At 38.1% G+C, this 14,364-nt stretch overlaps 1 pseudogene; it reads right to left on the reverse strand.

Annotated features, from left to right (window-relative positions):
* Positions 1-594: 594 nt before the first annotated feature.
* Positions 595-1,235, reverse strand: LOC129644828 (cysteine dioxygenase type 1-like; annotated as a pseudogene).
* Positions 1,236-14,364: the final 13,129 nt, after the last annotated feature.

A 14,364-nucleotide genomic window follows, 5' to 3' on the forward strand; every position in this document is an offset into this window, starting at 1 on the left:
AAATAAAATGCACAGATTCAAAAAGTTCTCCTCAAATATTAAGAACATATAAAGTATATTGAAGACATCTACATTTAGCCTTCCAAGTAACAAGACGAGTGGTTTGATATCTTGCTTTTATTTATTGCTAATTACAATCCAGAGACCAAAGTGTTTCCAAAAACTATAAAAACCATCACTGACATTCCTAGTATGGTTCTGATGGGTTTAGCAGGTAAAATGAGTGGAGCTTGATTTGACCTTTAAAATCATAAGCCTTTTTATCTTTAGTGGGATTTTTCTTCTCTAGTAGCTCGGGGCACTATTTGCTTACTTGCTGCTGCTGCTAAGTCGCTTCAGTCATGTCTGACTCCGTGCGACCCCATAGATGGCAGCCTACCAGGCTCCCCCGTCCCTGGGATTCTCCAGGCAAGAACACTGGAGTGGGTTGCCATTTCCTTCTCCAATGCAGGAAAGTGAAAAGTGAAAGTGAAGTTTCTCAGTCGTGTCCGACTCTTAGCGACCCCATGGACTGCAGCCTACCAGGCTCCTCCCTCCATGGGATCCTCCAGGCAAGAGTACTGGAGTGGGGTGCCATTGCCTTCTCCAATTTGCTTACTTAATGCCTTATAATTAGCATCTGCCTTATGGTAGATCTAATATTGGCCTTGTAAAGTGTATTACTGGACAGGCAAGTGATAGCAGACCTTCCTGTCCAAGGCGGAATTCCCTGGACCTTAAAGTAAAACCTCAGAGGGCCTGGTGCCCCTTAGTTGTTCTCCAGTGATCCTGAAGTTGTAAATGGAGTCCTGATTCCAAATTTGCTATGGAATGTCATGGTGACTTTGTTTTTATGTCCTGTTCTTTGATCAAAGGCATGGCATGTGTCAAAAGGCGGACTGTACAAGTGAAGGCTTATGGCAGGCTCTGTATGGCTAATATTCTCTACTCGATGTAAGTCAATCGAATCGTTGATGTAGGCACACTGGTTTTCCCTCAAGATTCTTTCAGACTTCTTGATCATCTCATTGGATTTCTTGCCAGGCAAACAATGTCTCCTTTATTTATTTATTTTTTAACTTTACAGTATTGTATTGGTTTTGCCATATATCAACATGAATCCGCCACAGGTATACACGATTTCCCTGCAGCATCTTCAGAAAGCAGTGGGAGTTGGTGTGATCATGGATACTGCTGCCATGTCCTTCACCCCAGCATAGAATCATGAGATTAAATTTTCCATTTCCTTGATCCACAAGATTTGGATCCACAAGATTTAGAGATTTGAAATAAAGTATTTCTTTATTTCTATATTAGAAATAAAGTATTTCTAATATATCTGTTCATTTTCAATGACCTTGTGTTCTAAGGACTAACTCAGTCTGTTGGGTCTCTCATCATTTGGTGCCAACTATGTTTGAAAGAATAATTCCTTCTTCATTAAAAACAAAAAAATTTTTTTTGGTTAGAGATCACTCACTGGCCTCTCAGTTTAGAATATGATACTGATGATTTTTGCAGTGTCATGGGAAAGAATTATATAGTATGGAATAGATTGTTACCTTTTTGCTGGCTACTGCTCTGCACTTCTCTCTACTGTCCTCTTCACTTTACTTTCTTTTTTTCTTGGATTTCCTTGGAAACTTCAAATTGGTTATCTTCTCTCATGCAAAACTAGTTGTCCTTTTTTTTTTTTTAAAGTATTGATATCTGTTTTCCAGGCTCTTGAGAGTCCCTTGGACTGCAAGGAGATCCAACCAGTCCATTCTGAAGGAGATCAGCCCTGGGATTTCTTTGGAAGGAATGATGCTAAAGCTGAAACTCCAGTACTTTGGCCACCTCATGCGAAGAGTTGACTCATTGGAAAAGACTCTGATGCTGGGAGGGATTGGGGGCAGGAGGAGAAGGGGACGACAGAGGGTGAGATGGCTGGATGGCATCACTGACTCGATGGACGTGAGTCTGAGTGAACTCCGGGAGATGGTGATGGACAGGGAGGCCTGGCGTGGTGCGATTCATGGGGTCGCAAAGAGTCAGACACGACTGAGCTACTGATCTGATCTGATCTGATCTTATCCAGGCTCTTGAGATCCCACTTTCTACATCAGAATTTACCAAGATAGTTTTCTTTTAAAAAATTCTACATTTATCAATGTATTTCATTCACATAGTTAAAAATCAAAAAGGACTAAAGGGCATATTTTGAATAAAATATAGACTCCTGTACCATTCTTTATTCCCAAGTCTTGCACTCCTAAAGTGTCAATTTCATCTCTTTTACAGATATCTTGTAGATATCTTCTACAATTTTCCAATATCTTTAAATATTTATATTTGTGATGCTGTTTATTAATTTTTCAACCTTAGTGTTTTTAGACTTCTTATTTGGTAATTCAGAATTTATCACTCTTAAGACACCCCTTACCACATATACATGTGTTCTCTTGTACTGTTCTCTCAGTGTAATTTAGCATGTATTTAATTAACTCAGTACTTAGATTCCATAGATACTGGATAGTTGAAAATTATTTACTACTGAGCATAGTAATATATTTTTCTTCTTTCCCAAATTTACTCTATTATTTTAGTATTTGTATTATTGCTTATATTTCTCTATCTTTCATATCTTTCAAAAGCACCAATAAAGCTGTCAAGTACTTACCAATACTTTTTCAAATGTTAAAATGTAAGAGATAATAAATCAATTTTTAAAACTTTTTTTGTGCTTACAAGCCTTCCTCCTGTTTTTCCATATCCTTTTCCAGTCTCAGCTAATTACACTCTAAACCCCATGAAAACATGTTCTTCTGTAACTCCCTTCATTCTTTTTCAGTGTTTGATCCTGTGTCTGGGATGCCATGTACTCCTTTTTTCTTGGTTTATTCCTTTATGCTGGAAGATGAAAGCTCATCTTCCAGCATCTCTCTAATGAAGGGTGATAACATTCTATTTGAATTTCCTTCATGTCTAAAAATGTTTTTATTCTATCGTCACACTTGATTGATAATTTGATGGAGCAGTACGCATTGCTTATTTGGTTGGAATAGTGACTATTGAGTATATCTCAAAAATCCTCCTTATATTTTTATTTTTCCCACTCTGTGAATTCTGTCCTTACAAGGTACAATTCAGAATACTTTCACCAACTTCTTGTGCAGTTATGGTACACTTACGTGGTTTCATCTTATCAGACAAACCAGTACAGGGTTACATTCAGAAGAAAGTAGCTTGTGTTTTGTAAGTGGCAATCATTTTGCTGCTGCAGGTTCAGAGGTGGTTTTCAAGAGTGCTAGTGTCATTGGTGTTTATGGCAGGAGAAGTTGCAGTGAATGATTGGTGGAAGGATAAAATAAAATGGTTTTTCCATCAGGGTGGTTCTGCAGTGTAGTTCTGGATCTCAATACTGGGACCCTGATCTTGAGCTTGTTTCTCCAGCCCTCCTAATGATTGAGTGAGCCATCTATCGTCCTTTAAGAAAGTCATTTTTCCCTTAGCCTACAGGGTTTATTCTCTTGTTTTCCATGAAGACCGATACAGTTAGTATGGAATTCTAGACTAAGAATGATTTTATATCAGCAGTTGAGAGGCTTAGCTTTGCTGTCATTTAATATTCTTGTGTTGCTGGTGTCATGTAATGCTTGTTATTTTATAAGGGCTGTGTGTGTGTGTGTGTGTGTGTGTTATCTTATAAACTTTCAGGGTCTTGCTTTAACCTCTTGATAAAATTTCTAATGGTGTTTCTTACTTATTGTTCTGGGCATTCCTGTGTACTCTCTTTCTAGAAGACTATTTCATTTCAAGGAAACTCAGTATTATTTCTTTGATAATATCTGTATTCAGGATTTCTGGAATTCCTATTAGATGTTAGAAAGCAGGGTGCAGTTCTCTTAGTTATATATTTCCTATTTCTGTGTCATATTGCATTTTAGTCTATGTTCCTGGATTTCCCAACTTTAGCTTCCATCTCTGCTTTTATTTTAAAAATCAGTTATAAAATCTTTAATTTTCAGGCGCTCTTAAAAAAAAAAAGCCAATCTTCTTTTTTCCCATTGCCTCTTTTTTTTTTTTTTTTAGTTTTAGAAGAAGAATTACATCTCTCTGGACATCTTGTGTGTTGTGTTGATTTTCTTTTTCATTGTCTTTTATCCTTGTTTTGATTTCTGTTTGTTTTCATCTTTCACATTGGATATTTTATTCAGGTGTCTGATAATCTTTAACTTTCCAATCATTTGTTTGTCACTAAAATTCTGGTCAGAAGTTCTGTTTAGGGATAGATGGGTATGTTGTCTGATGATTTTTGTATAGAAAGCCAGTTATTTAACTGAGGGTCACTCAAAGGTCAGTGTGTGAATTGTTTAGTTACCCTAACCAAAAATTCTCTAGTTTTTGTCCTGATGAGGATTGAGTTTAACAGTCCTGTAGTGTGAACTTATATACAAGTCCCTGCTTTTCAGTACCATGAGTCATTCCCTTTTCCATGTGTCTGTTATTCCTACATTAGGAATCTAACTGACTCCATTTCTCCACAGGAAAAACATTGCCCCTGTCTCACAGAGCTCAGGTTGAGAAAAAGCTGTCTGGCTGCACAGACTGAAAAAGAGAAGCTGGTTGGAAAGGTCTCCTTGCCTCTCACTGTGTTGGTCTTTAGCCATTTCTCTTTGCTCACCCACCCCTTCCTGTTTCAGTGCTGACTGGCTTTAAAGACTGGCTTCCAGGTGTTTTGTCAGGTAAATTGTTTAGCTTCCTTTTAGGCACCCTCTGACACTATGTGGGCTTTGGTTTCCTGTGTTTTGACTTTCAGTTACCACTCCTCCATCTATTTTTCATCTCTTAAATAATTGTTGGAATAATTCTGTTTCCTGCTCTCTCATTCTCAACGTTATGAGCTACTAGCATGCTAACTTCTCAACTGTCATTTTAGTTTAGTTTGCATGCATGTTAAGTTGCTTCAGTTGTATCTGACTCTCTACTACCTTATAGACTGTAGCCCACCAGGCTCCTATGCCCATGGGGATTCTCCATATGAGACTACTGGAGTGGGTTGCCAGGGGATATTCCCAAGCCAGGGATCAAATTCACGTCTGGTTAAGTTTTGTTGTTCAGTCACTCAGTCATGTCTGACTCTTTGCGGCCCCATGGACTGCAGCACACCAGGCTTCCCTGTCCTTCACCATCTCCTGAAACTTGCTCAAACCCATGTACATTGAGTTGGTGATGCCATCCAACCATCTTGTCCTCTGTCATCCCCTTCTCCTCCTGCCTTCAATCTTTCCCAGCATCAGGGTCTAGTGAGTCAGCCCTTTACATCAGGTGGCCAAAGTGTTGAAGCTTCAGCTTCAGCATCAGTCCTTCCAATAAATATTCAGGACTGATTTCCTTTAATATTGACTGGTTGGATCTCCTAGAAGTCCAAGAGACTCTCAAGAGTCTTCTCCAACACCACAGTTCAAAAGCATCAATTCTTTGGCACTCAGCCTTCTTTATGGTTCAACTCTCGCATTCATACATGACTACTGGAAAAACCATAGCTTTGACAGGATGACCTTTGTTGGTAAAGTAATGTCTCTGCTTTTTATTATGCTGTCTAGTTTGGTCGTAGCTTTTCTTCCAGAGAGCAAGCCTCTGTTAATTTCATGGCTGTAGTCACCATTTTGGAGCCTAAGAAAATAAAGTCTGTCACTGTTTCCATTATTTTCCCATCTATTTGCCATGAAGTGATGGGACTGGATGCCATGGTCTTCATTTTTTGAATGTTATGTTTTAAGCCAACTTTTTGACTCACCTCTTTCCCTTTCACCAAGAGGCTCTTTAGGTCTTCTTCACTTTCTGCCATAAGGGTGATGTCATCTGCATATCTGAAGTTATTGATATTTCTTTCAGCATTCTTGTTTCCAGCTTGTGCTTCATCCAGCCTGGTGTTTCTCATGATGTACTTTGCATATAAGTTAAATAAGCAGGGTGACAATATACAGCCGTGACGTACTCCTTTTTCAGTCTGGAACCAGTCTGTTGTTCCATGTCTGGTTCTAGCTGTTGCTTCTTGACCTGCCTACAGGTTTCTTAGGAGGCAGGTAAGGTGGTCTTGTATTCCTATCTCTAAGAATTTTCCAGTTTGTTGTGATCCACACAGTCAAAGGCTTTAGCATAGTCAGTGAAGCAGAAGTAGATTTTTTTTTTTTTAATTCTCTTGGTTTTTTGATGATCCAATGGATGTTGGCAGTTTGATCTCTGGTTCCTCTGCCTTTTCTAAGTCCAACTTGAACATCTGAAAGTTCTTGATTCAGGTACTGTTGAAGCCTAGCTTAGAGAATTTTGAGCATTTCTTTGCTAGCATGTGAAATGAGCTCAATTGTGTGGTAGTTTGAACATTCTTTGACATTGCCTTTCTTTGGGATTGGAATGAAAACTTACCTTTTCCAGTCCTATTGCCATTGCTGAGTTTTCCAAATTTGCTAGTGTATTGAATGCAGAACTTTAACAACATCATCTTTTAGGGTTTAAAATATCTCAGCTGGAATTCCATTACCTCCACTAGTTTTGTTCGTAGTGATTTTGGTTTACTTTGGGAAGGATTAAAAGGTAACAACATGAGGTAATCCTAAATGTAATCAAATATTCTTTTCAATTTTTCCAAACAATGACACATTTTACAATAAAGGATTCTCTGTGTGCAGTCAGTCAGTCATATCCGATTCTTTGCAACACACCAGGTTCCTCTGTCATTGACATTTTCTAGGGAAGAATATTGAAGCAGAGTGACATTTCCTTGCCCAGGGGATCTCCTCAACACAGGGACTGAACCTGTGTCTCTAGCATCTCCTGTGTTGGCCCATGGATTCTTTACTATTGTGCCACCTGGGAAACCCAAGAAGTTCTGATATCAGTTAAGATAAAGTGATCTAATCACCACTATGAGGAAGTGTACTGTTTCTTTAACATTCGATAGAATGAGAGTTACAGTGGTAGGGAGCAAAGTACAACTTGCATTCTAGACCAGTCTAATGCTGAAGACTGTGTGGTAACTATTAAACATTGCTGAGTATGTAGAATACATGACACATCACAGGTTCTGAATGATGGCAACTATTGGTAAGGTATAGTTTTCAGTGTTTTAGATAGGTGTTATTTCTAGAGTGAGTGGAGTAATAGAATCATCCTTATACACTGCATCGAGAATATTTAGGTCTGAAAGCAGTAAGGAAAATTATTTGCATCTTTAAACTTGCGAGACTGGTAGGATAATGCCTCTACCTCCCAAAGATTTCTACATCCCAGTTCCTAGAAACTGTGAATATGTTAGATTATATGGCAAGGGGAATTACGGTTACAGATGGAATGAAAGTTGATACTAAGTTGATTTTGAGGTATCTGGGTGGTCCTGATGTAGTTACAAAGGTCTTTATAAGAGACAAAAGAGAAAGAATCAGAGGATGGTGGTGTGACAAGGACTTATTTTAATGGTGCTGGCTTTGAAAATGGAGATATATACAGCCATGAGCTAAGGAATTCAGATTGTCTCTGGAAGCTGGAAAAGGCAACCGTTTGAAGCCCTCATTTAGACTCATTTCAGATTTCTCATCTCCAGAACTATAAGATAATTTTTGTTGTTGCCTTATGTAACTAAGTTAATGGTGATCTTTTATAGTAACAACAGTAATAAATGGAGATATAAGTAAAATAAAAGTGTGTGTGTGTGTCTGTATTTTACGAGAAGGGGAAAATGGTAAATGCTCACTTGAGAGGACTGGGCTTTAACAGAAAGGGACATGGTTTACCAGTAACCCCAGATGTGGCCTGCAGCCTAGGGGGAAGGAGTGATTGGGACTGAAAATGTACTGCTTGGTCGTCAGGGTGGGAGGGGATCTGTTTTTATCTTGGACATAGGCAGGACAGTGACTCTTCCTGCCCCAAGGAATTTAAAATGCCCTTAATGCCTACAGTGTGCAGAGCATAGACCACCCAGTCTCAGGACACCCAGATTAGGGAGAACTGATATATGGAGGAAATAAGCAGAATCAGTCCTTGTGAAATGGGAGAGTTCGAAGCTGGCATGATTCTCTGCATGATAGAGGAAACAAATCTCCACAGTACCATCTAATAAACACTATTCTTAAAGTGGTCTTTTCTCTATTCTAGGCTTAAGGGCTGGAGTTCAGATGGGAGGCATTCCCAGCTGTACTAGCAGGGAAGTGAGGCAGAGAAAGGAAGGAAGCTGATATTCTAATGGGAAGATACGACAGTGACACCGCAGGGCTTAGTACTATTGAGTACCTTGGGGAGTCAGGGCAGGATACACATGACTTGCTCTTGCTCTGTGTTTGAAGGCTGTTCCAGGAGCATCACCTTTCTGCCTCCTCTGGACTCACCTGTGCTTGGATGGAACATTCTTTGGAAAGTAGGTAAAGCTCTCTATTAAGAGCTGCAAATACTTTAAGATGCCTGCAGCAGGTTTGGGAATGGTGGACGCCAAGGTTTTATGGTCTGCTTTCTTACCTGTCATGATACAGAGAGTATGATATCTCAGGCATAAGAGATATGAGATATCTGGCATCTAGATATGAGAATCCAGATATGACATATCTGGCATCTAGATATGAGAATCCAGATATAATATATCTAGAATCTAGACACCTGTGAGATCTAGAAAAAGAAAAATCAGACTTTTCACAGTGGAAACACTTTTTTTTTTTTTTTTTGGCCACACAGATTAATAGTCAGTGGAGAAGAAGGATTAGAAATTAACATAAAAAGAAAAAGGATTCAAAATCTATATAAAAACTCTTTTTGTTCACATTTTACAGTGGTCTTATTATATATATGTTATATATAACTATATAGGAACCTATATGTAGAAATGTAGATATGTACACTCAAACTTAAGTATTGTGGCAAATATATAGGTGCACGAAAGAGTCAAACAAAATTAAAGAGCACCAAGTGTGCATTCCAACTAGGTATATTGTATTATGCATGTATTGCACATTGCATTTTACTTTCCTTTTCTAAACACACAAAAAAATCAAGGCCCCAGTAGGCACACTTCTCAAAGTATGTGTATTGCAAGTGCACAATATGTAGTTGAGAATAGAGGTCAAAGAATTGTATGTACCCACCTTTCTTCCTAAAGGTGGAACAGTTGGAAGCATCATCTTCACACACTAAGAACTACTATTTAAAGTAATAGCAGTCTCGACTGTACAAGTTCACAGCAGGCTTAACTAACCATGGCAGATGTAATGGCTCAGAAATGAACAATGTAAAAAAAAAAAGTCAAAAACAATCATTTGGACATAACTTATATTTGAAGACTATAGTCAATTATATACCAAGAACTGGAAAGACACAGATGAAAAACTGTTCCTTTTTTGCATGTTGTATTCTGTGGTCTCAATGAAGGAAGCATTAAAAATAAAAAATCAAGAGCTCTAGCTTTGGAACCAGATAAGGGTTAAAATGCTCTTATTCTAGTGTTTAGTAGCTTTGATCTTGACCAAGTTATTTGAGTATCAGTTCTTTCATCTGTCAGAGGCATGATACCTTTCTCAGGTAGCTTTAGTGAGGAGGACATGGATTAATACATAAAGTTTCTCTTTATTTAAGACTTTCAATTGAGTTTTTATACTCATTTCTCCTTGTGTAGTCTTGGGCTTTCTCATATTAGAAGGTATTTGTGTCAATGTAATTAAGTTCAAGATTGTTTGCTGATAGTCTTTTGAATTACAGGTACTGTACTAGTTACTGGTGATACCAAAAAGAATGGAACACAAATATTGCCTTTGAGGAGTTCAAAATATAATAGAGGTATAGACAATAAATCATAGCAGTACAATGTGTTGTATACTGTTGTGTGTATATATATATATGTACACACACACACACTCACATATATATATATATATGTAAAAGTATATACCAAATATTAGAGGAGATGGGATAATGGGGCCATTCATTTTGCCAGGAAAATGGAAGGGAAAAGAGGATGCCAAAGAGAAGTAATATTTGAGCAGTGCCTTGAAGAATAAGTAAGATTGTTTATTTAAAAAGGCAAAAGAGAGAATAAACACAAGAATTGTGTTTCAGGTAACTTTTATGCAGTCACCTGACCAATCTCTGGGGAAACAGTTGCTTTGGACTTTTGGAAATACCTTCACAAACCTTACCCTGAAACATTTTGTAAAGAAAACCAACACTTGGTTTTCACAACTATTATGTTGGTTATTTGATTGATTATTTTTTGCTAAATATCATTTTGAATGTGACATTGTACAGGAGACAGGAATCAAGACCATCCCCAAGAAAAAGAAATGCAAAAAAGCAAAAAGCTGTCTGAGGAGGCCTTACAAATAGCTGTGATACCTGTGGCGGATTCATTTTGATATTTGGCAAAACTAATACAGTTATGTAAAGTTTAAAAATAAAATAAAATTAAAAAAAAAAAAGGGAAGCTAAAAGCAAAGGAGAAAAGGAAAGATATACCCATTTGAATGCAGAGTTCCAAAGATTAGCAAGGAGAGATAAGAAAGCCTTCCTCAGCAATCAATGCAAAGAAATAGAGGAAAACAACAGAATGGGAAAGACTAGAGATCTCTTCAAGAAAATTAGAGATACCAAGGGAACATTTCATGCAAAGATGGGCTCAATAAAGGACAGAAATGGTAGGGACCTAACTAACAGAAGCAGACAATATTAAGAAGAGGTGGCAAGAATACACAGAAGAATTGTACAAAAAAGATCTTCACGACCCAGATAATCACGATGGTGTGATCACTCACCTAGAGCCAGACATCTTGGAATGAGAAGTCAAGTGGGTCTTAGGAAGCATCACTACGAACAAAGCTAGTGGAGGTGATGGAATGCCAGTTGAGCTATTTCAAATCCTGAAAGATGATGCTGTGAAAGTGCTGCACTCAATATGCCAGCAAATTTGGAAAACTTAGCAGTGGCCACAGGACTGGAAAAGGTCAGTTTTCATTCCAATCCCAAAGAAAGGCAATGCCAAAGAATGCTCAAACTACTGCACAATTGCACTCATCTCACACGCTAGTAAAGTAATTCTCAAAATTCTCCAAGCCAGGCTTCAGCAATATGTGAACCATGAACTTCCTGATGTTCAAGCTGGTTTTAGAAAAGGCAGAGGAACCAAAGATCAAATTGCCAACATCTTCTGGATCATGGAAAAAGCAAGAGAGTTCCAGAAAAACATCTATTTCTGCTTTATTGACTATGCCAAAGCCTTTGACTGTGTGGATCACAATAAACTGTGGAAAATTCTGAAAGAGATGGGAATACCAGACCACCTGACCTGCCTCTTGAGAAATCTGTATGCAGGTCAGGAAGCAACAGTTAGAACTGGACATGGAACAACAGACTGGTTCCAAATAGGAAAAGTAGTACATCAAGGCTGTATATTGTCACCCTGTTTATTTAACTTATATGCAGAGTACATCATGAGAAACGCTGGACTGGAAGAAACACAAGCTGGAATCAAGATTGCCGGGAGAAATATCAATAACCTCAGATATGCAGATGACACCACCCTTATGGCAGAAAGTGAAGAGGAACTAAAGAGCCTCTTGATGAAAGTGAAAGAGGAAAGTGAAAAAGTTGGCTTAAAGCTCAACATTCAGAAAACTAAGATAATGGCATCCAGTCCCATCACTTCATGGGAAGTAGATGGGGAAACAGTGGAAACAGTGGCTGACTTTGTTTGTCTGGGCTCCAAAATCACTGCAGATGGTGATTGCAGCCATGAAATTAAAAGATGCTTACTCCTTGGAAGGAAAGTTATGATCAACCTCAGCAGCATATTCAAAAGCAGAGACATTACTTTGCCAACAAAGGTCCATCTAGTCAAGGCTATGGTTTTTCCAGCGGTCATGTATGGATGTGAGAGTTGGACTATGAAGAAAGCTGAGTGCCGAAGAATTGATGCTTTTGAACTGTGGTGCTGGAGAAGACTCTTGAGAGTCCCTTGGACTTCAAGGAGATCCAACCAGTCCATCCTAAAAGAGATCAGTCCTGGGTGTTCATTGGAAGGACTGATGTTGAAGCTGAAAGTTCAATACTTTGGCCACCTGATATGAATAGCTGATTCATTTGAAAAGACCCTCATGCTGGGAAAGATTGAGGGCAGGAGGAGAAGGGGACAGCAGAGGATGAGATGGTTGGATGGCATCAATGACTCAATGGACATGGGTTTGGGTGGACTCTAGTAGTTGGTGATGGACAGGGAGGCCTGGCATGCTGTGATGGGGTTGCAAAGAGTTGGACATGACCGAGCAACTCAGATGACTGAGTTTGAATGTATTGGACCCTACACAGGTTGCACCAATTCAGAGACCCAATTTCAAACAAGTTTAATCACCTAGAATTAGCCATAGACTAGAAAATGGTGCAAACTTAATAGAAATATATCTGTGAGTATGGAAAGAACCATTGGGCAGAACTAAAGTAAGTGAGTATAGAAAGAACCATGGATTCCTTTGGGCTTAATTTTAAAGGTTATTTTTATATTACATAAAATATACAAGTAAGTTGTCAATATATAAATATTTAGAGTAGAAAATGAAAGTTGACATTTTGGACTACATATAGCAGATTTTTTTGTTAAGTATAGCACTCACATTTTAACATATGCTTCTTCGTAAAACCCCAGTAGAAAGACAATAAGATGATTTTTTAAAAAGTTGTAAATCCACAATGGCAAGAAAATCATAGAGGAGGTGTCAACATAGTAGATGGATGAAAACTGAAATCAGCAGAACAAAGGAAGTTGAAATGTAGACTGGGTAACAAGGTACTTTGGGCCACATGGAGACATGAGGTATCTTTGAACCTGGGAGTAATGAGTAGGACTGAAAAGCAGGGTTACTATTAGAAATACTGTTTAAGAAATCAATGCCCAGATTTCCTCCTTCAGTCCGCACTGTCACGTACTCACTGCTCCCTTCCCTTGAATGAAGGCAGGTGGATTTTCTGGAGATGTGAAGTCAAAGAAACTCTGAGTTTGAGATATTTCAGAGTCATGGAAGGAAGATGTGACTGTGTGGGAGGAGAATCAGAGGACTCTTGATTTATTTTAAGTCTTGTAGAATTTTTTAACAACATAAATAACTTTAAAAAAAATAATTAAAGGGATGTTTTGTCTCTCCTCATTGTAGGACTCGATGATTAAGAGATTCTCTCAGGCCCTCACATGGAATCAAATTTATTTTGGGTCCATATGAATATTACAGTGAATTTGTATTTTAGTATTACTTCAGTATTCTGGAGAGAAGGGAAGAATTTTTATGATAAAAGGAGATACAAAATAAAATGTGTTTTCTTTTGACCATTTTATAATACTAGATTTTTTTTCAATAAAATATCAAAGTAATCAGAATTCAATTTTTCACAAACATTGTTCTGATTCTAGGTGTCTTAAGTCTTAGAATAAAACCAGGTATTTAAAAATTTTCATCCTATCTCAGATTCAGTCTCCTGCAAGTAATTCAATGACAGCCTCAGTTCTCTGAAATATAAGTAAGATTCGCATCTTGTTCAGGTGGACACACACAACTTTGACTGAGTGCCAGCAGTGAGCTGAGCAGAAAGCAGAGCCTTGCCTGTACATGGTGTCATATCCTGAGTCCTGATGGGTAGTGGTTTCTTATCACCAAAGCATTCCTTACTCCCAAGATGAACTTGATATGTTGAATGTATGACTGAAGAGAATCTGATTTTTTCTTAATCCAGAGTTTTTCCTTCCAGATGAGTATTTTTCTTTTCAAAGTATTTACCTTAGAGAATTAGATAATACTAGCACATCATGCCATTTTAGAATTCTTCCTTTGAATTTCTTTCTCTTGGATGCTGAAGAATGATTTTTATCCATATTTTAAGAATAAAACAAAAGTGTCTGAAATTAAATGCAGTGAATAAGTTAGATGAGGAAGTCAGTTCCCTTTGGGGAAATAAAGTTGAGGTGAGACAGTATTGAAATTCCCCTGAGTTTAGTGTTTGACTTCTGAACAGTTCTCACAGCTAAACGTTGTTTCTCTAGGTGACTATTTCTAAAGAGTTTATACATTGAATATATAAGTCATATAGTTCATGACTCAACACCCAACACTTTCCATTTTACTGGCAGGTGTATTTTGATTTAATGCTTTTTTTCCTTCTTTATATGTGTAGCTGAATTCATGGGTGAAGTGAAAGTTGCTAGGTCATGTCCGACTCTTTGCAACCCCATGGACTATATAGTCCATGGCATTCTCCAGGCCAGAATACTGGAGTGGGTAGCTATTCCCTTCTCCAGGGGGTCTTCCCAACCCATGGATCCAACCCAGGTCCCCCACATTGCAGGCAGATTCTTTACCAGCATTCATAGGAGTTTTGTTTATATTA

The sequence above is a fragment of the Bubalus kerabau genome, chromosome 2, assembly GCF_029407905.1.
Source record: "Bubalus kerabau isolate K-KA32 ecotype Philippines breed swamp buffalo chromosome 2, PCC_UOA_SB_1v2, whole genome shotgun sequence".
NCBI lineage: Eukaryota > Metazoa > Chordata > Mammalia > Artiodactyla > Bovidae > Bubalus > Bubalus kerabau.